The 22,385-nt window shown below is 46.3% G+C and overlaps 2 long non-coding RNA genes across 2 annotated transcripts in view; both read left to right on the top strand.

Annotated features, from left to right (window-relative positions):
- Positions 1–1,910: 1,910 nt before the first annotated feature.
- Positions 1,911–6,310, top strand: LOC130707740 (uncharacterized). The gene is made up of 3 exons (XR_009007765.1): positions 1,911–1,998; positions 5,147–5,260; positions 5,788–6,310. It is a non-coding gene; the product is annotated as an uncharacterized LOC130707740 (long non-coding RNA).
- A 13,250-nt stretch (positions 6,311–19,560) lies between these two features.
- LOC130707663 (uncharacterized) overlaps positions 19,561–22,385 on the top strand; it is a 41,675-nt gene continuing 38,850 nt past the window's right edge. The window contains exon 1 of the long non-coding RNA XR_009007667.1: positions 19,561–19,689. This is a non-coding gene — a long non-coding RNA (uncharacterized LOC130707663). The remainder of the gene's footprint in view (positions 19,690–22,385) is intronic.

Here is a 22,385-nt window from a genome sequence, read left to right as displayed (position 1 = left end):
TATGCTTTATCATAGCGTATTGAATGTAGTTCCCTATGCTATACAGGAGGACCTGTTGTTTATCCATTCTGTATATAATAGTTTCAGGTAGGTAATACTTTAATGCAGTTAAAAAAAATCAAAATTAATGCAAAAAATTCCATGATGAACAAAATAACAAAAATTTAAAAACAGGATCAGAATGGCTGATTTTCCCATTTGCCTCAGGCTCCAAGGTGGCTCAGCAGGGCACCGTAACTGATCCTGTCTTTAGTTAAAATTTTGATATTTTGGGTCCTAATTTTGAATTTTGAATTACTACCCTATTTTGATTACTTACTTATCTTGATTACTGAGTTTTTGGCACCCCCTTCAGTTTTGCCCAGAGCCAGTGCCTTGCTTGCTGCATCCTAGCCTCTGTTCTCTGTCCAGGGCACCTAGCACACTGCCCCGGGCTTTGAGGTTTGGTCAAATTCCTGAGAAAACGGTTAAATTTTCCTTGCATCGCCTGGTCCATGTAGCCATCCCTGCTTTAGAGCTGGGCTGCCATTCGTCTTTCCAGACTCCTCTTCCAGCCTCCTCTGCCCCCGGGCCTGGTCATGCCACGGTCATCCTAGTGCATGGGCACGCCCTGTGCTTCCCTGCCTCTGTGTCTGTGCTCATCCTTACCTGCTGCCTGGAATGCTGTTTGGAAATCCCCCGGCTTCGAGACTTCTCCTTGGCCTTTGCAAACAGCTCAGTCACCTCCTCTGTGAGGCCTTCTGTGGCCTCCCCAGAAAGAGAGACCCTTGCCCTGTTCGTACTCCCTGAGTCACCCACATACTTCTGTTCCAGCAATGCTGACATGGGCGAGGGAGTGTTGATAGGTTACCACAAACTTAGGGCCTTACAGCAACCCAAATTTATTCTCTCCTTACAGTCTGGAGGTCAGAAATCTAAGATCGAGGTGTCAGCAAGGCTACATTCCTTCTGGAGGCTTCAGAGGGGAATCCATTTCCTTGCCTTTTCCAGCTTCTAGAAGCCACCTGCATTCCTTGGCTCACGGACCCCTCCCTGCATCCCTCTAACCTCTGCTGCTGTCATCACATCTCCTGCTACTGACTCAGACCCTCCTGCCTCCTCCTGCCACCTTTGGGATGACACTGGGCTCATCCTGATAATCCAGGACCATTTCCCATCTCAGGATGCTAGGCTTCGTCCCCTCTGCAAAGTTGCCTTTGCCATGTAAGATCACGTGGTCACAGGTTCAGGGGATTAGCAGGTGAGCGTCTTTGGGGGCCCTGTTTTGCCTCCCTGAACTATCCATCCTGCCATGCTGGCCACGCCAGAATTGCAGTCATGGTTTCACCCTCCCTGCTTAGCACAAGGCTGAACACGAAGTTGGTCCTTCACGTGGTCTTGCTGCATTGAAGGGAATTCACAAAGCTGGAGCCTTCCTTCCTGGAAGCTTTGCTATTAGCGCCCGGGGGCAGCCCTGGGAGTTCTCTGCAGGCCACAGCCCAGTCCCTCTGAACTTGAGTAGATGCCGTCATAGAATCCTTCCCAGTTGGGGTGGCGGGGAGGGAAGCGTCCCAGATTGACCATCTTCCTCCATTTTACCTCGGTTTCTTTTCCTGGGTCTAATCACTCTCATTAAAATCCACCGCACGTTTCCAGTGTGTTAAATATATATTTGGTTTTATGCTGTGCGTGTCTTCAAAACCTGAGAAAAAAAACCCATGTTGAACCAGTAATATGGTTTTACTTTCCCACGGTTTGTAGGAAATAGAGTTCCCAGCAGTTCAGGGTGATTTATCCAACCTCAGAGAACAGACCTGTTCCAGAAATATCCCCATTCTGCTAGCCCTCCCCCGGCTCTCCGCATTGCCTCAGCATCTGTTTACAATGCAGGGGGTGGTTTGGTCTGCCAATTTCTGAGCAGGCTGCGAGGCAGGAGCCTGAGGAGAGCGTGGCCTGCCCCTTAGTCCAGGCAAGTCCTTTTGGGTCTTACATTCTGGATTTTGGATCCGGTCTTTCTGGGTAAGTGTGGAAGAAATGCCGAAATGGAAGCCGCATTGAGCGACGGAGGGGCGATGAGTGTTCGTGGAAGTGTTTGCATGCAGTGCCAAATGAATGTGTGTTAAAAGATTTATGGATCAGCTAAATATTTTGACAGAGAAGCAAAAATAACTGTGGAGACCCTTCCATCTGGCTCCCCCTGTTTACTGCATGAATATTTACACTGCTGCTTTGGAAGTTTCAGCAATTCGAGAATGAACGTACAGAAACAGATTCTGTCTCCCGGCCAGAGTAGGAGACAACTTTTTATCCTGTGAGTTGAGGATAAGGAGAGAAAGGTACAAGCATAGGCCACCCTGAGGGGTTTTGTCTCCTCTCCCTTTCTTTTCACGTACAGGACTAATATCACAACCTCAACCCTCCCCCCAAAATTCTTGATGCATGTGCTGCTGTTATTGTCACTAGTTGCAGATGTGGTTGTACTTGTAGGGGTGTGAGTGGCTGTAATTGAAAAACCTTGAATAGGTGTTAGCAGATAGTACCAAGGAGAGAAGATGTTGCTTGGGCTTAAGGAATTTCAGGTCTATGGATCAGAGAGGGAACAGATGGAACTTTTTTTGGAATGTCAATGCAGCTCACATTGGGGGGAGGGTGGGCAGTCAGGGAAGGCTTCCTTCAAAGGTGGAATTTTGAGGCAGGGCTGGGGTGTCCAAAAGTTGAGGATCTGGCTTGGAGGTCGTGGCACACTGACTGCCCTGACACACTGGGCTGCCCTCACCTGGGTGCCTGTACCTGGCCTCCCTCCATCTGCAAGACTGCCACCTGGCTACCTGGCCAGCTCTCACTTCCTGATCTCACCTCAGACAAAAAATTTTCCATTTTGATACTAAACCTCATTTGGTGGCAAATCCTTCCTGAGCTGCCATGAGGTCTTTAAAGCTGTTGATCGTCTTTATTTCACTTTTACTCCTCCTGAGTTTTGCTGCAAAAATCTGGGTGTGGTTGACCGCAGGTGATATCCCAGACCCTGATGGAGATAGTAGGAAATATACAACCTATAGACTGTTTACTTTCCTAATAGCCAACAAATTCAGAATTCCAAACCTATCTGGCCCAAGCATTTTGATTAAGGGTTTGTGGACCTGGGTCGTCCTTGCAGTAACTGCCCCGAGCATTCCTGTACTTTGTTGGAAAATCTTTCTCCCCAGGAGCCCATGAGCTTAAGAAAAGAGCCTAGTTTCTTCTTTATATACCAGGACCCCCAGATGGGTCATGCCCATAAGCATGATAAATATTGGTTGACAGATTATTAATTGGAGATATTCACTGAGGGTGTCCTTCTTTTACAGTACCACCAGGAAGGATGACAAGGCAGAGCTGTACGGGGTGGCTTTGGCCATGAGATGTTGCACGGCTGGACCAGGCAGATGTAGCACGCTCTGCCTGGGGTGGGGGTGGGGGGGTCACAGCCTGAGATGAGGAGGAAGATTGAGGTTTGGACCCTGAGGACCCACCCCTACCCTGACCCTAGACTCAGGATAAAGTGGGGGCAGGAGACCCTGAATTTACTGATACCAACTCTCTGCTCCACGATGGAATGAGTAAGTTCATTTATAGAAAAACAGAGAAAACCTCCTTCTTGCACATCTACATTTGTGGAGTAGAAGCCACACTGGCTGAACAAATGAATAAAATGATAAAGGAGGACTTCATCATTTATTTTAAATCCCCAGTGAGTTTTGTTCTCCTACATGTCAGGCATTGGTTTATATTTGTCATTGTATGTGACATCCAAGGGACCTCCACAGCTGGTCCTGACTTATTTAGAGCTAGGTATGCGATAGTGGGGCAGAGCGTCCAGGAAATGAGATGGAACGCTAGTGCCAACTCTGACGTTGGAGTCTATTTCTGCATGTGGGAAGCAAACAGCTTCAAAAAACTTGGTTGAACAAACAAACTCACAGAAAAAGAGATCAGCTCTGTGGTTACCAGAGATGGGGGGTAGAGGGAGGGGGAATTAGATGAAGGTGATCAAAAGGTACAAACTTCCAATTATAGGATAAATAAGTACAAGGGATGTAATGTACAACATGATAAATATAATTAATACTCATGTATGTTACATAAAAGTTGTTAAGAGAGTAAATCCTAAGAGTTCTCATCACAAGGAAAAATACTTTTTTCTTTAATTTTGTTCCTATATGAGATGATGGATGATCACTACACTTATTGTAGTAATCATTTCATGATGTATGTAAGTCAACACCTTGAATTTATACAGTGCTGTATATATGTCAATTATATCTCAGATGAAACTGGAAGGAAAAAACCCTTGGTTTAAATAGATACTGGTTTAAGAGATCTCTAGACATCTTGAAGGGGAACCCCAGATAGCTAAAAATGAACAAGTGAAAAAAGAAAAAGGAAAAAGGAAAAAAAAAATCATCTCTCATCCAACATTGTGGTTGGGGGACTGCAGGATAACCGGTAACCCACTAGGCGGCACTGCTGATCCACACTTGAAGCACCCCAGAGCCTGTCTCTATGGTAACAAGTTTACAAATTTATGGGGAGAATTGGCCTTGCCCTCTGGGTGTGTGCCTGTGTGTAAGAACCAGTTTTGAGTGTTCAGAAAAGTCAGCTCTGTGCAGCAGCGACTGTTGATATGTAGCTGTCAAAGAGATAGAGACAGAATCACTCTGTGCAAGGCAATAAGGAACGTGAGAGCAGAGAAGTCGCTCCTTCTAACACACTTACAGTCTACTTTCTTACTACCTTCCCTGACTCTGATGCCCTTTAATGCACGCGGCTAGGGAGCAGGGATCTGAGGCATGCTGGGAGCCTGGGGGTGGGCTGCAGGCTGGATTTGCTTTTGTGCAAGACAGCACTGCAGGAGCTCAGCCTGGGGAGAGCTGGGGTTGCTTGAACTGTGGGTGTTCCAGGGTGTTCTATCACATAAAGTATCACATAAGCCCAGACATCCAGTTCTACGTGTTATTTTATGTCTAGGCTTTTATGATTGCTCTCTGTCGAATGTGGGTATCCCACACTCTCTGTATAAAATGTGTTTCCAGAAGGCGGCTCTGCTAGCCCTCGAGAACCCTCTTGCTTGATCAAAAGCCCAGCTCCCTGATCCTTCTCTCCCTGGTACTGTACTTTCTCACCGCAGAGTGCCAGGCGCTCCCTATTCACTATGTGCTGTCAGGACTTGGATTGTGGACCAAGATGGAGGGCGGCTCTTACACCTGCAGGGATGCAGAGATGCTTTACATGCTGACAGTGGGTAAATGCTGCTCTGGAGGAAACCCCCCCCCCCAAATCCAGTTTCTTAGCAGCGAGGAAGATTTTTGGAGGTGCCTCCTGTGTGGACCCTAACTGGTGCCCCACAGGTGACCAGGGTACATCTGCAGAGGGCTTGCCTCAGTGTAGAATTTGTGTTGGTTTTCAGCCATAACAGCCTATTCGGTGGAGCCAAATTATTCTTTAATTTTAGTTTTCATGGAGAGAAGGGAAAGAGAAAAGAATGACAACACAGGACCTGAGCAATACTTTTGCAGACTTTTGCAAGACTATGCTCATCATTGGAGTTTTGTCTGGAGAGCTGTTCTGGATATTCCTAGAATATTTTTAAAATTGCGAATATTTTGAAGTAATTTCAGAGTTAGAGAAAAGTTATAACAGTACAAAGAATTGCCATATATCCTTCATCCATAGTTCCCCAAATTTGTCTACCATCATGAAATAGATATCTAATGCATTTTTTGAATACTTTTAAGGGTACGTTACAAACATGATGTCTTTTTACCTCAGAGTTTCCTTAAAAACAAGGACATCGGGGGCTTCCCTGGTGGCGCAGTGGTTGAGAGTCTGCCTGCTGATGCAGGGGACACGGGTTTGAGCCCTGGTCCGGGAAGATCCCACATGCCGCGGAGCAACTAAGCCCGTGCGCCACAACTACTGAGCCTGCACGTCTGGAGCCGTGCTCTGCAACGAGAGGCCGCGACAGTAAGAGGCCCGTGCACCGCGATGAAGAGTGGCCCCCGCTCACCACAACTGGAGAAAGCCCTCGCACAGAAACGAAGAACCAACACAGCCAAAATAAATAAATAAATTAATTAATTAATTAAAAAAAAACAAAAAAACAAAAAACAAACAAGGACATCCTCTCACATCACCACAGTACAACTATCAAAAGCCAGAAATTAGCATCAATACAATACTGTTATTTAATCAATGGACTTTATTCAAATTTCATCAATTGTTCCACTAGTGTTTTTCATGTCATATGGGAACATTTTTCACAGTTCAGGAGCCAATCCAGGATGGCACATACATTTAGTTGTCATGTATATATGTATCTTTAAAAATGATTAAAGTTAAAAAAAATGATTAAAGTTGCTTTTTACTTGAGAGTGGCCTTTGTTTTTTTCCTTCTCTTGCTATTGTGAGTCAGTGGCTTGCAGTTGAAAGTTGTCTACTTCGGGGAATCATGACTGTTTCTTAAGTGGCTGGCAGATGGAAAATACATAAATCCACACAAACCTGGATTCAAATCTCAAACCAGCCAGTTCCTAGCTGGGCTACCTGGGGAAACTTTCTTCACTTCTCTGAGCAGCAAGTTCCTTTATAAAATGTAGATAATAATCTGAGTCTTGGAAAGTCAGTATAAGGATAAGTGAGATAGATAATGTCCGATAAAGACTTATTCACCACAGGTCCTGGTGAAGGAAGCTCTATATGCAATTTCCCCTATTCCCAGAGGAAATTCTTTTGTATTAAAAATATTCAAGAATATTCAAAATACTTGAAGATGTGTTTTCATTTTCTTAGATTTAAACCACAAAGTAGTTTAAGTAAACTTTTAAAGACTGTTCATTACCTCAACTTTTTCAACCATTGTAAACATCCAAAAGATCTCTAACTTTTTTTTTTTTTGGTATATGTTAATCCCTCCTTCCTTTCCCCTTTGATAACCATAAGTTTGTCTTCTTAGTCTGTGAGTCTTTTCTGTTTTGTAAATAAGTTCATTTGTATCATTTTTTTAGATGCCACATATAAGTGATATCATATGCTATTTGTCTTTGTCTGGCTTACTTCACTTAGTATGATAATCTCTAAGTCTATCCATGTTGCTGCAAATGGCATTATTTCATTCCTTTTTATGGCTGAGTAATATTCCACTCTGTGTGTGTGTGTGTGTGTGTGTGTGTGTGTGTGTGTGTGTGTGTGTGTATACCATTTCTTTTTTATTCATTCATCTGTTGATGGACATTTAGGTTGCTTCCATGTCTTGGCTGTTGTAAATTGTGCTTCAATGAACATTAGGGTGCATGTATCTTTTCAAATTAGAGTTTTCTCCAGATATATGCCCAGGAGTGGGATCGCTGGATTATATGGTAACTCTGTTTTTAGTTTTTAAAGGAATCTCCATAGTGACACATTTTTTAAATTAAAGTTTTTATTTTGAGACAACTGTAGATTCACGTACAGTTATAAGACATAATACAGAGAGAGCTCATGTATGTTTTACCCATGTTCCCGCATTGGGAACATCTTGCAAAATGCTAGTACAACATCGCAGCCAGGATACTGGCATTGATGCAGCTGAGAGGCAGAGCATACCCATCACTGCAAGCATTCCTCCTGTTGTGCTTTTATAGCTACACCTGCTTCCTTCCCTCCTCCATCCCCTCCTTCACCCTGGTCAGCCATGAATCTATTCTCCATTTCTATAACATTATTTCAAAAATCTTATATACATGGAATCACACAGTATGTGATTTTTGGGGATTGGCTTTTTGCACTCAGCATAATTCTCTGGAGCTTCGTGTTGCATAGAGAAACAGTTGTTGCTTGTTTATTGCTGGGTAGTATTGCATGGTGTACCACGCTCTACAGCTTCCTCTGTAGAGCTTAATTGACTTGAGTTTCATTAAGTTGGTCACACATTAAGGCACACAGACTTCTTCAGGCCAGAAAGTAGTCAGACTGGTGTGTATTTCCACCAAAAGTACAATACTTGAGAAAAATAAATTTTGGAAAAACTTTTCAAAATTTGAAATCAGAAATTCTAAGATGTTTATTATTTCCCAATAGTGAGAGAATTAAAAATAAAAACAATTCTCAAGAAACAAGATTGTTGAAATATGAAAATTTCCCAACAATTGCTGAGATATCGTTCTGGAGTGTCACCTCTAACAATATGTAACGTTGGGACATCATGATTTTTCTCAAAATTGCTGATTCTGTAAAATTAAGAAAAACAAACCCAGGGAGAATTGTTTGGCAAGTTCCATGAATCTTTCTTAGGTTTTGCATTTTTGGTGCTTAGACCTTGCACTTCCTTCAGCTACAGGACCTAAGAAAGACACCATCAACTCCAAGTATAAGTAGCTCTAAAGGAAGCTGTGATTGGCGGACGGATGAGTGGCCATGAAGGAGTTATGGCTCCGATTGCAGACTTACATGATAATACATGATGTAAAAACTCCAGTTATGCCACTGCAGGACATTTAGCACCTAAGTGAATAAGTGAACTACTTGTAAATGCACATGTGACTCTTCCTTCCACATCCCTAGAAAGTTTGCATATTCAAGTTGACCCCAAACTTTTTTTTTATTAACATATTCTCATTAGGAAAATGGGAGATCACTTTGCATTTGGCTGTCAGGGAAAGGCTTCTGACCTTCTCTGCTCTGGGATAAGAATTTAACTACTTCTCCTACGGCCATTTAACTTCCAACACAGCCAAGGCAGTGCTAACAGAAATAAATGTGGAAGCAGGGCAGCGGGTTGGGAGCTGATTTGCATTAGAACTTCCCTGAACACCCTGAGTTTGCAATTTTTAGGATGCCCTGAGTTGATCTGCAGGAAGGTAGTTTGACTCTAGTTTGCTACCCATTCAAACCTCAGGCGTGTTTAAGCTATACTTTTTTTTTTTCTCATCAGGATTCTAACAGTGTAATTTATTTTCTCCCTTAGTGTTCACTCCTGAATGCTGGTTCGGATGCTTCTTTCTCCACCCTGGGAAGATGGAGTCACTTGACAGTGTGGGTTTTGGCTTTGCCACTCATTAAATTAGTGGCCCTGGGAACCAGACGGTCTTTCTGATCATCAAGTTTTCTCATTTGTAAGAAGGAAGGTGACTGTACCCTTCAATATCACTTCAGGTAAGTGAGTTGATGCATGTGTGTCAGGTGTGTCCTGGGCTTGAGCAGAGACCCCAAGGGCCCATCACCTGTCCTTTGCCCGCAGACCTCTGGTCCCCACCCCGGGCTGTGTCCGGCCTTCCCTCCTGCTGAAGTGGACTCACTGGCAGCAGGAGAAAGAGCTTATGTTTCTTAGGCCAGCCCTTTCACAGAGTTCCCCGCAGGATGCGTGCATGCAAGGTGTGTGTGTGTGCATGTGTGTATCTAGTGGCTGAGTCCTTTCCTCAGAACCCAGTCCTCTTCTCCCCAGACTTGCAGACACTGCAGGTGCAGGTGGAGACAGTGACCATCTGGCCAGCCTCTCTGCACCTGGCCTGCCCACTCTTAGCATCCTGGCCTTGCTCTCAGCCAGACATTTGGTGCACCTACAGAAGGAGATCTGTAGGGGTCTGAACCCCAAATGTGAGACAGGCTCAAATCCTTTCCCACAGGATGCCCAAAACTCCAAGCACATCAGGGTAGTGGCGGCCCCTGGGTTTCGTCTCCAGGATTCAGTGACAGTCCTCAGTTGACCTCTAGGGGGCAGTGTGGCCCGACTCCTCCTGCCGCCTTGTCCCCCTTGGCCCAGGCCCTCACGGCTGAACGCACTGGGTATTGCAGCTCAGAGCCACAGGACGACAGCTGTGATCACAGTGGCCACAACTGCTATAGTTACTATTTCCTTCTTCTCCCTGATCCATTGCAATCACAGGTCAGAAACGCCTTCCTGCCTCTGAGCCTGGGAACCTCTCCTTCATTGGGACTCCATAGCGCTGAGCATCTGGAAATCTTGCTTGACATTTGGCATATTCTGGCATTTATTGCGGTTTTTGTTTTTAGTATAACTTATCTCTACATTTAGTTTTATGTCTCCGGAGGGAAGGAATGCATTTTCATTTTTCTTTGATTCATCCCCGTCTCTGCCAGCCAACAGTCCCCCACCGGCCGAGCAGCAGTTAGCTTGGCACTAGGTCCAAACAGGGTCTCGATGCATACGTGTAGTGATGGGGTGATGGTGGCAGCAGCGGGATGCAGAAAGCGTGAGGGCCAGGGCCTGCGCTCTGCCTGGTGTTTCTGGGTACACCCAGGTATTCCTAAATCCATGGCCCTTCTGTCCTGACTCACACCTCACCTTTATTCCTCCACCCTTCTGTTTCCTCATCTATTGAATGGAGACAGTGCTAAGTCATATTTGCCTCATTGCCCACAATTTGAAAAGGACGTGCTTTCCCCATAACCTCTTCAGGGGCTGTAGGATGAAAAGAACAGTCAAACATAGCAGTTAGCAGTTGAGGGCCCAGGAGACGACCAGGCATCCCTTTCGAAAGCCTCTTGCCTCCGGTATGACCACGTCGATGGGGTCATGAGCTGCGCACACAGCACGGATCCTCGGCAAGTGCTGGGGGCTTCTCTGGATCACTGATGGTGACTGACGCCCAAGGGGCCTGTGCAGCTGCTCATGAGAGCAGGGCCCAGCAAGGATGCTGTGGGCAGCACGTTGCCCTAAACCTCCGAGCTGGGTCATGGTTCTTTGGGCTTGCAGTGTGTCTCTGTTTTGTGATTTTTCGACACTCCCTCAGATCTCTTTTTCTGTTAGCTGGTATCCAGCCTGTCGTGGCAGCTGGGACGTTTGTCAGGGAGACCCGCCCGGAGTCACTGAGCTGACAGTGGAGGAATCAGGATGGGAATGGGAGCCTCTGGATACCTTCCGTGCTCTTTCTTCTCTGTTTCACTCCCGATCAGAAATGGACGCTGTCCTCAGGGCAGGAGGGCACAGTGGGGCAGTGCCTTGGGCACTGTAACAGTGCCGTGCCTGTGTCCCTGTCACCCACATGAGTGGCCGGTCGCTTCATCATTTGATGCCTGCTGAGCTGGCTTCAGTAACTCAAAGTGCAGTCCATGCACCAGCAGCAGAGATGTCAGCTGGAGTGTGTTAGAGCTGCAGGGTCCTGACCCCATCCCAGGTCTGCGCCAGATCCTAGCCCTCCTGCGCTCACTATGCCTGATTTTCCCAGGGATTGCCGCGCTGGCACGAGACCTGTGTCGTCAGAGCTGCCTGTTGAGCGAACGGTCATCAGTCAAGGTATGTGTGTCAGTGGTCCAAGGGGCCCCCTTCTCAGGCACTCAGTGATTGAAGGGGGGACCCCCAGGTGGACAGTCCTGTGCTCTGAGTGCAGGGGTCAGAGTCACTGCATGATAACCGCCCCCCGCCAAGGGCCTCCTTAAGACCCATGGACTGACTTTAGGCCCACATGGCAGGCACTGAAACCCAGTGGGGCCCACTGCCCTGAGGACACCGTGTCTGTGGCCTCTCCCCATTCACAAGACCACCTTTGACCCTTCATTCTCCTGCTGACCCTGTCCTCCAGGTGGGCAGTCTTCCACAGAGCTGATCCAAGCCAGACACTCAGCTGAAAGCCTGGTCATTTCCCCTAATGCAAAGAGAAAGGAACCCGCTTTATTAATAGCATAAATTCCTGAGGGCGTTCATCTTCAGGCTTAACGCCTAAGCACGGAGGGCCCAAGTGTTCTTAAAAATGCTCTCAAGAGGTGCCAGGAGTCCCTCTACCATTGGGGACATTCTCCTGTAAACACACACATGCCCAGGAGTGGAAAGCATTGTCTTAGAGAAAATGGTGTCGGCTGGAACCTAAACTGAATTCAGCCTAATGCAAAATTCATGCCAAAGGATGGCAAATGAAAGACAGTTTATTAATCCAGCTTATTCAAGGTTCCTAAGAAACACTCAGGCGGCAGGAGCAGCCCATGAATATTCTCCATGCTAATTGGAACTGTGCTTCAGGCCTCTGTTGGGCAGAGGCAGGAGGGGGCAGAGGGTTCAAAATCCCCTTTGGAAGCAGAAGAGTGGCAGGCTTCTGTGCAGTCCACCTCCTGTTGTGTCCTCGTCCCGTCTGGACAATCGGATCTCAGACCTCTGGGACATGCACTAGTCAGTCTGCCCCCTGTGCTCCTTCCTACAGCTGCTCACATGTGGGCAGAACCAGGATCTGTATGGAGACGCTGTCTTGATGAGGATCAGGGGCAGGTGTCCATGGCAGTGGGCTGGGGGCTGGCATCCCAGCTCTGTACCTACCAGCCATGTGGCTTCAAGGACATTTTTCCCTTGTTGATTTTAGTTTCCTCATCCATCACAATGTTCTAAGGATGACATGAGTTAGGAGTTCAGAGTTCTTAGAAGGGGTCTGGTGAGGGCTCAGGATGTGGTAGCTGTGTCACGTCAACTCCCATGATGATCCCCACTGATCCCCTTTCTTGATGGTGGCCTAGGCTAGTCACTTGCTTTAAAACGTTCTTTTAGACTTTTTTTAAGATTAGTTTTAAGATCTCAGCAAAACTGAGAGGAAGGTGCAGAAAATTCCAGAGACACTCCCACCCCCCACCACATTCATAGTCTCCCTGCCTATCAATATCCTGCACTAGAGTGGTGTATTTGTTACAACTGATGATCCTACACTGACATGTCATTATCACCCAAAGTCCAGAGTTTACAATACAGTTCACTCTTGGTGTCGTACGTTCTGTGGGTTTGGACAAAAGTGTAATGACATGTATCCATCATTATAGTAGCACACATGGTATTTTCCCTGCCCTAAAAATCCTCTGTGCTTCACCTATTCATCTCTCCCTCCCTCCTAACCCCTCACAACCACTGAAAGGATCTTTTTACTGTCTCCATAGTTTTGCCTTTTTCCAGAATGACATATAGTTGGAATAATACTGTATGTAGCCTTTTCAGATTGGCTTCTTTCACTTCGTACTATGAATTTAAGGTGCCTCCATGTCTTTTCATATCTTGATGGCTCATTTCTTTTTGGCATTGAATAATATTTCATTGTCTGGATATATCACAGTTTTTTTTTTTTTTTATCCATTCACCTACTGAGGGACGTCTTAGTTGCTTCCCAGTTTTGACAATTATGAGCAAAGCTGCTGGAAATCTGTGTGCAGGTTTTTGTCTGAACATATGTTTTCACCTCCTTTGGATGAATGCCAAGGAGTGTGATTGCTGGATCATATGGTAAGAGTACGTTTAGTTTTGTAAGAAATCACCAAACTGTCTTCCAAAGTGGCTGTACCATTTTCCATTCTTACCAGCAATGAGGGAGAGTTCCTGTTACTCCACATCCTCCCCAGCATTTGGTGTTGTCAGTGTTCTGGATTCTGGGCTTTCTAATAGGTGTGTAGTGGTCCCTTGTGTTGTTTTAGTGATTCGACTTAATACATAGAACACCACAAAGGTGACAGGGTGCCCCTTCTGTGATTAGGTTACGAGAGACCGTGACTCCCATCTTGTTAGCTCTCTCTCTCTCTGGCTCTCTGTTCACCAGCTGCCCTCCAGAGAGGTCCATGTGGCAAGGACCAGGGGAAGGTCTCCAGGCAACAGCCAGTGAGGGACTAAGGCCCTCAGTCCAACAGCTTGAGAGGAACAGAATCCTGACACCAATCACTTGAGTGAGCTTGGAATCAGGTCCACCCCTTGGTCCAGCTACAGATGACTGCAGCCCCAGCCATACCTTCAATGCCGCCTGGGAGAGACCCAGACCCAGAGGGTCCAGCTAAGCCACACTTGGATTCCTGACCCACAGAAACTGTGAGACAACAAGTGTTGTTTTTGAGACAGTAAGTTTGGGATAATTTGCTATGCAGCAGTAGCTAACTGACACAGTAGCCATTACAGTATGTTTATTATTATAATTGTCCTAACCCCAGTTAACGATATCAAAGGGGTGCATAAATAAATCACAGGGAAGGGGAATTTCTAGAATACTGATTCTCAGCCCCCATACTTATTTAGCACACTTGGCTTGAGCCCCAGAGGAGGTTAACATGCATCCCCAGCAGAAAAAATGTTATTATAGGTCACGGGCTGACTACTGAAATGAAGCAAGGAACTTTGAAAAAATGCTGAGTTCTGGGCCTCATTGGAGAATATTCTGATTCAGTAGACTAAGAGTCAGACCAGTGACCTGAAGCTGAAAAAAATGGCCTCAGTTGTTCTTTTTTTAAAATTTTATTTATTTATTTATTTATTTATTTATATTTTTGGCTGTGTTAGGTCTTCGTTGTTGCATGCAGGCTTTCTCTAGTTGTGGCTAGCGGGGGCCACTCTTCATTGTAGTGCGTGGGCTTCTCATTGCTGTGGCTTCTCTTGTTGAGGAGCACGGGCTCTAGGCACAGGGTCTTTAGTAGTTGCAGCACATGGGCTCAGTAGTTGTGGTGCATGGGCTTAGTTGCTCCGCTGCATGTGTGATCTTCCCCGACCAGGGCTCGAACCCGTGTCCCCTGCATTGGCAGGCAGATTCTTAACCACTGTGCTACCAGGGAAGCCCCGGCCTCAGGTGTTTTAATGATCATTCTGGGTTGCGAGCTCCTGGGTTAGGTGATATTTGCACTATTTAGCTAATGTGCACATTTCCTGAAGTGTCTGTCTCATATTAAAACAGTGGATTTTATTCCTGACTGCACATTACAATCACCGGGGGAGCTTTTAAAAAAATACTTTACCTGGGCCCCACCCCAGACCAATGAAATCAGAGTCCCTGGGGTGGGGGGGCTCCAGCACTAATATTTTTAAAAGCTTCCCTGTTGAATCTAATGTGCAGCTAGGGTTAAGAGCTTCTGTGTTAAACGTTTAAAGAACACATAGAATTTACTCATCACCTGCGTTTGGAGGCTGCTTTTGATTATTGTCTCTTTTTAGTCTCTCATAGAGCTAATTTGTTATTCAGGATGTGAGTTTTTCAATCTAGCCTGATGCGTGTAAACCACTTTGGGTCTGCATCTCCCTTTGACCTGAAGGCTAGACTTCCATAAAGGTGGTTGAAGATGGCTCTTGCTTTAAAAAGGTTTTTTTGGGCAGCTTCACCCATCATTGGTTGATTCATTGGGCTTATGGAAGAAATGAACCCTCAGGTCTTTTCTGCACACACTGCTCTTGAAATGGTCTCCTCTACCAGGTGTTTTTGCTGGTGATCTTCTTGATGGTTGTGACCAGGGATGCAGTGGGCCTGGGTCCTGGAGAGCTGATGGGGTGGCCCTTTAGGGCAGGTCAATAAAACAACTGTGCCTGTTCCGTTGGGCTTAAGCCACCCATGCTTGGTCAGCAGAGCCCAGCTGGATTTCAGCTCCACTCACTCCCTGGACCACACACCTCCGTGTGGGGCATGAACTGATCAACCTCCCGTGGCAGGAGTGAGGTCCACAGGAACCACAGGGACTGGGGTGGTGGGGAAAGAGGGGTTCCCTAAAGAGAAATTGAGATGCTGTTCCCCAGAGATGGGGACATGGGTGCTGGGTAGGCAAAACAGTGCTGTCTTAGACCTGAGCAAGCGGGGCCCACAGCCTGGTCCCTGTGCTTTAGCAGGCCCTTCTTAGGTCCTGCTTCAGGGTGGGGTCCCACAGGGTGGGGGCCAAGGGACTGCACCTTATACACCTGTGCCATACCACACTGTGCCTGATGTCACCTGCCTGGTGGCCCAAGCCCACTTTCAGCGCCCATGTATGTCTCTTCCCTGGGGCCAGCTCCTGAGGGCAGACCGCACCTCTAGTGTGTATACCCTAGGCCTGTGGACAAATGTCTTCCTGAGATTTGGAAGTCAAATCTGGCTTTCCAGTCAATATGAATGTGTATTTGTTAAGGCAGGAGGCTAGAACATGTCATTTGGTGGTTTGTTGGCTTGATTTCTTTTTTAAAAAAATATGGATCCTTTAGTATACCTTTTTTTTTAGTTTATTAATTAATTAATTTATTTCAGCTGAGTTGGGTCTTTGTTGCTGTGCGTGGGCTTTCTCTAGTTGTGGTGAGCAGGGGCTACTCTTCGTTGCGGTGTGCGGGCCTCTCACTGCAATGGCTTCTCTTGTTGCTGAGCATGGGCTCTAGGCGTGCAGGCTTCAGTAGTTGTGGCTCGTGGGATCTAGAGTGCAGGCTCAGTAGTTGTGGTGTATAGGCTTAGTTGCTCCGCGGCATGTGGGATCTTCCTGGACCAGGGCTCTAACCCATGTCGCCTGCACTGGCAGGCGGATTCTTAACCACTGTGCCACCAGGGAAGTCCATTGGCTTTTAGATACTTGTTTACATGATGGGTGGCCTCCATTTGGACTCGGGATCCAGGTACTATACATGTGAGGGAAGGGCTTTGGCACAACCAACACATGGATCCAAAAGATGTCCATCCAGGAAGAACCCAAGGAAAGGCTATCTTGAACAGGAGGTCAAGGTAGAAATGAGGAATCATGCAGATGGTGGGTAAGTTCTTGGCTAATTCGAGGCAGGCTGCCATCTTCCTATTTATAAAACCTCCTGGAAGGAGCCTTGGCAACTGATCCTGCCAGAAACCTACAGTTTCCCTGGATTCTTGCTGATTTATTGGACCCCAAAGGACCATAGAGTTGGCCAAAAGTTTCTTTCCTTTCTCAACTCTCCAGCCTCACTCCTTAGTGAAATCAGCATTTACAAGAATTTAAGCCCTTGATATTCATCCCCCTTGGCTGGCAGCTCTGGATTTTCTGTTGGGGGAAGATACAGCTGGATGCTGCATCATAAGGATGGACAGAAGGGTCTCTCATCGTGAACCATGTTTTCCTACATTCGTTTTCAGCTAAGACTGAAGTCAAAACCACTTTTCTCCTTTGGGCCTCAGGTGTAGGAAACTGGAAAAAGTTCAAAAAACAGGGATCCAGAAGGGCTGTCTTACTTTGTCTTGAAGATATGCTTCCACCAAGGAGATGGACCTGCCAAAGTTACCTTAAGTAAGACAAGCATCAGAAGAAAACTGTAGGGGGAGGTTTGACATGAACCTGGCTTTGACAGGAAGCCTCTCCCTCCTCAACCAATTAAAATGGATCTGACTATGGGCCCACGGATGGAACCTGGAGGCTGATGGTCGGTAAGGATTTCAGGGATAAATGACAGAGAGGAAAATGTACAGAACATTGAGGCAATGGGGCGGTTATCATTTACGGGTGGAACCCTCCTAGCATGTTGGAAGTGAGGCTGGATTTACAGAAGTTTTAAGAGTAGATCAATTACCTGGTGCAAGATAACTGATGTCATCACCATGGTTGTTACTTAGAGAGGCCAAATCATGCCCCCTCTGACATAGTTCTGCACATAAAACCTAACATTTTTTGGATGCTCCCCCCACCCCACCCTGGCCACCATCATCATTATGGAGGAGTCCTGCACCCAAGTTGTCTCGGTGGCCGTCCTTTCTCCGTACCCGATAAACTGACTCTGGTTTCTCCAGATTTGCCAGCTCCTGGAAGGTGAGGACCTGCCACCTGTCTGTTTCTGCGCAAGCACAGAGTGACCTGCCGAGAGGGGTGGTCCACTTGGGATGGAGGTGAAAATACTAGTGAAGGTTAAAGGCATGGAGACAAGTCATCTGCATGAGTAGGTCTGGGTTACACTCCTGTTTCGGGCTCCTTGGGGAAGGTGCCAGAGCTGAACCAGTCAATACTAAGTGTTTCTTCTAAGAAGCTGTGTATGAGTTTCCTTCAGCTGCCGTAACAAATGACCACAAACATAGTGGCTTAAAACAGTAGAAATTGATTGTCTCACAGTCTTGGAGGCCAGAAGTCAGAGCTCAAGGTATTGGCAGGGACATGCTTTCTCTGAACGCTCTGGAAGAGAGTTCTTCCTTGTCTCTTCCCACTTCTGGTGGTTCTTGGGGTTCCTTGTTTTGTGGAAGCATCACTCCGATCTTTGCCTTTGTCTCCACATGGCTGTCTTCCCTCTGTGTGTTCTTTTCTCTCCTAAGGACACTCTCATTGGATCTAGGAGTTGCTCAACCCAGTATTATCTCATCTTGGTCCTTACCTGAATTACATCGGCAAAGACCCTACTTCCAAATAAGGTCACGTTCCAAGATTCCATGTGGATATGTATTTTTGGGGGGCAGTAATCCACCCACTACATGCTGTGAAGTACCTTTAGGAAGAACTTTGCTGCATGCTCTTAGAGATGGCCTTGGTCTCAGAAATGCTTGTATCAACTCCAAGGTTGGAACAAGGGTGTGTAGGGTGGAGTGGGGTGAGATGTCAGGCAGACATTTTATTGCCTGTCAGTTACCTGCTAGGTGCTCACCTGATATTTGTGGCGATTAATCCTTAAAACAATGGTTCCCAAAACATGGCACCAAGATCAGCAGCATCAGCATCACCTGGGAACCAGATAGAAATGCACATTCTACTACTCAGCCATAAAAAAGAATGAAATAATGCCATTTGCAGCAACATGGGGGGGGCCTAGAGATTATCACACTAAGTGACATAAGACAGAGAAAGACAAATACCATATGATATCATTTATATGTGGAATCTAAAATATGACACAAACGAGCTTATCTATGAGGCAGACTACAGACATAGAGGACAGACCTGTGGTTGCCAAGGGGAGGGGTATGGGAGAGGGATCGATTGGGAGTTTGGGGTTAGCAGATGCAAACTCTTATATATAGGATGGATAAACAACAAGGTCCTACTGTATAGCACAGGCAACTATATTCAATATCTTGTGATAAACCAAAATGGAAAAGAATATGAAAAAGAATGTATATATGTATAACTGAAGCACTTTGCTGTACAGTAGCAATGAACACAACATTGTAAATCAACTATAGTTGAAGAAAATACATTAAAAAGAAGAAGAAACCACTCCTTTTTACACCTTGATCTTGGACTTCTAGCCTCCAGAACTGTGAAAAAATAAATTTTTGTTGTTTAAGCCAAAAAAGAAAGAAATGCACATTCTTAGGCCACCTGGGATCTGGTGAATCAGAAGCTATGGGGGTGGGCCCAAAAGTCCATGTTTTAACCCTCCAGGTCTTCAAGTTTGAGAAACACTGCCTTAAACATCCTTGATCCTTTAAACAATCCTATGTGTTATCATCACCATGTGGATAACGAACCCTTAGGAAGGTAACATGTTCAAACTGACCCAAACAGGACGTGGCCTTGCAAAGCTGAAATACACACCCAAGTCATCCCAGCCCCGAAGTCCTCAGAGCTTGCACCACGTTCATCCTGCCTGTAAAGAAAATCCAGAATCTACTTTTATTTCCAGCTCCACCTAACACTCTTTTTTTCCAAGGCAGTCCACCCCTTCTCCCTCTCGTGGTCATCTCTCAATCAAGGGGAACCTTTCCATTCCTGTTTTCTGAGTTTTGTCTGTGAACTAGTTAATGTTTGAAGAGGCAGTATCAAAAGTGCCCAGTATCATTTTGAGTAGCCTTCGCAAATAAGAAAACAATGCCAACAAGTCAATCTAGTGTGCAAAGGGCAGTAAAATCCCACTAACTGGCTCCCTGGCTCAAGCTTCATACAATAAAATCAATGACAGAGGAGCTTCAAGATGGCGGAAGAGTAAGACGCGGAGATCACCTTCCTCTCCACAAATACATCAGAAATACAGCTACATGTGGAACAACTCCTACAGAACACCTACTGAATGCTGGCAGAAGACTTCAGACCTCCCAAAAGGCAAGAAACTCCCCACGTACCTGGGTAGGGCAAAAAAAAAAAGAAAAAACAGACAAAAGAATAGGGACGGCACCTGCACCAGTGGGAGGGAGCTGTGAAGGAGGAAAGGTTTCCACACACTAGGAAGCCCCTTCACGGGCGGAGACTGCCGGGGGCGGAGGGGGAAAGCTTTGGAGCCGCGGAGGAGAGCGCAGCAACAGGGGTGCGGAGGGCAAAGCGGAGAGATTCCCGCACAGAGGCTCGGTGCCGACCAGCACTCACCAGCCCGAGAGGCTTGTCTGCTCACCCGCCGGGGCGGGCGGGGCTGGGAGCTGAGGCGCGGGCTTCAGTTGGATCCCAGGGAGAGGACTGGGGTTGGCGGCGTGAACACAGCCTGAAGGGGCTAGTGCTCCGCAGCTAGCCGGGAGGGAGTCTGGGAAAAGGTCTGGAGCTGCTGAACAGGCAAGAGACTTTTTCTTGCCTCTTTGTTTTGCGGTGCGCGAGGAAAGGGGATTAAGAGCGCCACTTAAAGGAGCTTCAGAGACAGGCGCGAGCCGCGGCTCTCAGCACGGACCACAGAGACGGGCAGGAGACGCTAAGGCTGCTGCTGCCGCCACCAAGAAGCCTGTGTACGAGCACAGCTCACTCTCCACACCGCCCCTCCCGGGAGCCTGTGCAGCCTGCCACTGCCAGGGTCCCGTGTTCCAGGGACAACTTCCCCGGGAGAACGCACTGAACGCCTCAGGCTGCTTCAACGTCACGCCGGCCTCTGCCGCCGCAGGCTCGCCCCGCCTCCTCCGTACGCCTCCCTCCCACCGGCCTGAGTGAGCCAGAGCCCCCGAAGCAGCTGCTCCTTTAACCCCATCCTGTCTGAGCGAAGAACAAACGCCCTCAGGCGACCTACACGCAGAGGCGGGTCCAAATCCAAAGCTGAACCCTGGGAGCTGTACGAACAAAGAAGAGAAAGGGAAATCTCTCCCAGCAGCCTCAGAAGCAGCGGATTAAAGCTCCACAAACAACTTGATGTACCCTGCATCTGTGGAATACCTGAATAGACAACGAATCATCCCAAATTGAGGAGGTGGACTTTGGGAGCAACGATATACATATTTTTTTCCCTTTTTCTCTTTTTGTGAGTGTGTATGTGTATGCTTCTGTGTGTGATTTTGTCTGTACAGCTTTGTTTTCACCTTTTGTCCTAGGGTTCTGTCTGTCCTTTTTTTTTTTTAATTACTTAAAAATTTTTTTTTCTTAATAATTATTTTTTATTTTAATAACTTTATTTTATTTTATCTTCCTCTTTCTTTCTTTCTTTCTTTTTTTTTTTCTCCCTTTTATTCTGAGCTGTGTGGAGGACAGACTCTTGGTGTTCCAGCCAGGTGTCAGGGCTGTGCCACTGAGGTGGGAGAGCCAACTTCAGGACACTGGTCCACAAGAGACCTCCCAGCTCCACGTAATACCAAACAACGAAAATCTCCCAGAGGTCTCCATCTCAACGTCAAGACTCAGCTCCACTCAACGACCAGCAAGCTACAGTGCTGGACACCCAAGCCAAACAACTAGCAAGACAGGAACACAACCCCATCCATAAGCACAGAGGCTGCCTAAAATCATAATAAGGCCACAGACACCCCAAAACACACCACCAGATGTGGACCTGCCCACCAGAAAGACAAGATCAAGCCTCATCCACCAGAACACAGGCATTAGTCCCCTCCACCAGGAAGCCTACACAACACACTGAACCAACCTTAGCCACTGGGGACACACACCAAAAACAACGGAAACTACGAACCTGCAGCCTGCGAAAAGGAGACCCTAAACACAGTAAGTTAAGCAAAATGAGAAGACAGAGAAACACACAACAGATGAAGGAGCAAGGCAAAAACCCACCAGACCTAACAAATGAAGAGGAAATAGGCAATATACCTGAAAAAGAACTCAGAATAATGATAGTAAAGGTGATCCAAAATCTTGGAAATAGAATGGAGAAAGTACAAGAAATGTTTAACAAGGACCTAGAAGAACTAAAGAGGAAACAAACAATGATGAACAACACAATAAATGAAATTAAAAACTCTCTAGAAGGGATCAATAGCAGAGTAACTGAGGCAGAAGAACGGATTAGTAACCTGGAAGATAAAATAGTGGAAATAACTACTGGAGAGCAGAATAAAGAAAAAAGAATGAAAAGAATTGAGGACAGTCTCAGAGACCTCTGGGACAACATTAAAGGCACCAACATTCGAATTATAGGGGTCCCAGAAGAAGAAGAGAAAAAGAAAGGGACTGAGAAAATATTTGAAGAGATTATAGTTGAAAACTTCCCTAATATGGGAAAGGAAATAGTTAGTCAAGTCCAGGAAGCACAGAGAGTCCCATACAGGATAAATCCAAGGAGAAACACTCCAAGATACATATTAATCAAACTCTCAAAAATTAAATACAAAGAACAAATATTAAAAGCAGCAAGGGAAAAACAACAAATAACACATAAGGGAATCCCCATAAGGTTAACAGCTGATCTTTCAGCAGAAACTCTGCAAGCCAGAAGGGAGTGGCAGGACATATTTAAAGTGATGAAGGAGAAAAACCTACAACCAAGATTACTCTACCCAGCAAGGATCTCATTCATATTTGATGGAGAAATTAAAACCTTTACAGACAAGCAAAAGCTAAGAGAATTCAGCACTACCAAACCAGCTCTACAACAAATGCTAAAGGAACTCCTCTAGGCAGGA

Source organism: Balaenoptera acutorostrata, chromosome 3 (assembly GCF_949987535.1).
Source record: "Balaenoptera acutorostrata chromosome 3, mBalAcu1.1, whole genome shotgun sequence".
NCBI classification, from domain to species: Eukaryota; Metazoa; Chordata; class Mammalia; order Artiodactyla; family Balaenopteridae; genus Balaenoptera; species Balaenoptera acutorostrata.
Note: the sequence above shows the minus strand (reverse complement) of the source record. Positions and strands in the feature narration are given on the sequence as shown.